Below are 2,729 nucleotides of genomic sequence, written 5' to 3' on the forward strand. Positions count from 1 at the left end.
GCGCCCCGTAGTGGTAGAAACGGGAGGCGGCTCGGATTGCAAGGGGCTGGAGGGAGCCGGGGGCCCTGGCAGATGCCCAGGCCGTGAAAAGGAGCGGTGTACCCTGTGCACTGGAGCGATTGGCAGACAGCGCTTAGTACGTGCCTCAGCATCTCTAGGCTTGGCTGGCAGTTCATAGCCCCCATATCCGTGGGTTGGCTGCCTCAGTTATGAAGCTAAAAAGTGATTTGAACCACAGCTCCAGTTTCACTAATTAGGCACTGTTGGCCCAGCTCTGCAGGGCGTGTGTGGGGGTCCTGAATTGTGTATGTGGGATAGGTTAGCTGAGTGGATCCCAGGATATTAGAGAGACAAGGTGGGTGAGGTAGCAGCTTTTAGTAGATCAACTTCTGTTCAAGCCACACAGCGGCTTTTTGTGCTCTACACAGCTTTCAGCAAAGGGGCCATGTCGACACAGCTATGTGGCTAAAAGTTGGGCAGCGCAGTGAAGTGTTTGTCAAAATACTTCCACCCCCTGAGTGACATTCACATTGTTGACAGGAGAGAGCTCCTGCCCCAACAAGGGGTTGTTCATTGACCCTTGCCCCCAGCAAAATTTTTGTCTTTCAGGGGAAAGAGGGTGTGAACACCTCTCAGGCCCTTCAGCGAAGGCAGGAGGCAAAGGAGGCAATTGCTGGGAAAGAATGGTTTGGCGTATTTGGCATGGCCCTGAGAGCTGACTGCCCCAGGCTCCATTCCTCCCACCTGAGGCCTTGTCCTTTGTAGGAGCACAGAGTCCCCTCCCCTCCCACCGCAACCAGGGGCCTGTGGAAGCTGTTTCCTCTGTTGACACTTCTGCACAATGAAAGTTTTGTAACTCAGTTGCCAGTGTGGGCTGAGGTTACAGCTACCTAACAGCCTGGATCAGGATCCAAGATCAATGCACTGGGAGTAACTTTAGTAGTTTAGTGAAGACCCCTAAATTGCCCACAGAACAACCTCCCAAATGTTTTGTGCTCAGGGCTGGCCCGAGCCATTTTGGCACCCCAGGTGGGTGGCACCAACCAGGTGCACGGTGCATGCGTGAGCCTGCCTCCAGGGTGCGTGGGCCCACCTCCAGCCGCATGTGCAAGCCTCTTTGTGCACGGCACATGCGCGAGCCCACCCTCGGGGCACGCAGGCGGGTGCACAGCTCATGCGCTACCTGGCCACTGCCACTGGCGCACAGCCCAGGGCCGCCCGGGTGGGCCGCGCCTGGCTGTGCAGGGCCCTGCAGCCGTGCGGGGAAGAGCACTGTAGGGGTTAACGCAGCTCCCACCCCAGGCGGCCACTGCAGCCCTTCGGGAGCTGCAGCGCACCCCTTAAAGGTGCCATCAGGCACCCCCCATTGGTTGACACCCCGGGCAGCTGCCTGGCTCGCCCATCCTTAGTCCGACCCTGTTTGTGCTCATCATCAAAAGCAAGCTTGCCAGAACAACAGAGGCAAAACTTGCTACAAATAATCAACATCCCCAAACAACACATCTTTCAAGATCTGTGGGTTCTACAAATGCCTGTCACAACATGTGATATACCTTCAGCCCCACAATAACAATGTGGGTGAAACAGATAATCCCTACGCTCTTGAATGAGCATACACCGAAAACCAATAAAACACAAAACAGCCTCCAGGATTGTCCTAGTGTCTCCAGGAATTAATCTTTAATTACAGATTATGTCATGTGATGAAACCTCAAGGAATATGTTCAAGTAAAATTGACAGTACTGCTTATGAGTGAATATTTTTCACAAAGCTGTCATTCCATATTTTACCTCTCAGTCCTCATTCTCAAAGGAAACCTGCACAACACTTTCAAAAGATGAGCCTGGAAGTTTAAATTCATTACTCTACCAGACACCAAAATCATGGACTGAACAGAGACACTGAATTTATGGGTTTTTACAACAATTTGAAACCCACTAACCCCTTCTTTTTGTCCTGTGACTGCAAAGGTATTAACAAGTGACTCCACCTTGCATGATCCCTTACAATATGTGCTAACTACTTTCGCTAAACCATCTGTTGCACTTTCAGTTTGCTGTGACCCTGCAAATTCCTTTCCCACACCTGAAGAAGAACTCTGTGTAGCTCAAAAGCTTCTCTCTTTCATCACTGGAAGCTGGTCCAATAAAAGGTATTTTATTTACCTTGTCATTGTTGGGAGGTAGGCATTTCCATTGAGCTAACCATAAGTGTACCCAGTAAGCTATGCACTTGTGCAGCCACTTAGGAGAGATTCCACTGCCACCCAGCTGGTTAGCAGAGCACCTACAGCTAGGTTTTGTATATCTATTGGTGGTGCACATTCACATATACCTCAGTGCTCATAAAAATTGTTCCACACATGGATGGGAAAAAATCTGCCAATGGATGGAAAAGGTAAGAGGGGAATATTGTTCACTATGCATGCTCTGCATGCTCAATATCTGAGCATGCAGAGTCTTCTCATTTACACCAGAAGAGTGGGGTACTCCAAGCCTAGCATGATGGTATGAGAGGGCAAGAAGATGGCATGACAGTATTACCAAACTTAACTTCTGAAACAAGAAAACACAGGCACCTCTCTTGTTTTTCTGCTTTGTTATAAATGCAAAACTCAGTCTACATTTATGAAAGATGTCCTAAAAATGCTGAATGTTTCCAGGAATGTTGGGTTAATTTTTTTCCATAGCTGAACCTAGGGTTGACTTATGGTTTCACACTAGTTTGC

Source organism: Pelodiscus sinensis, chromosome Z (genome assembly GCF_052426305.1).
Source record: "Pelodiscus sinensis isolate ZL-2025 chromosome Z, ASM5242630v1, whole genome shotgun sequence".
Taxonomy (NCBI): domain Eukaryota; kingdom Metazoa; phylum Chordata; order Testudines; family Trionychidae; genus Pelodiscus; species Pelodiscus sinensis.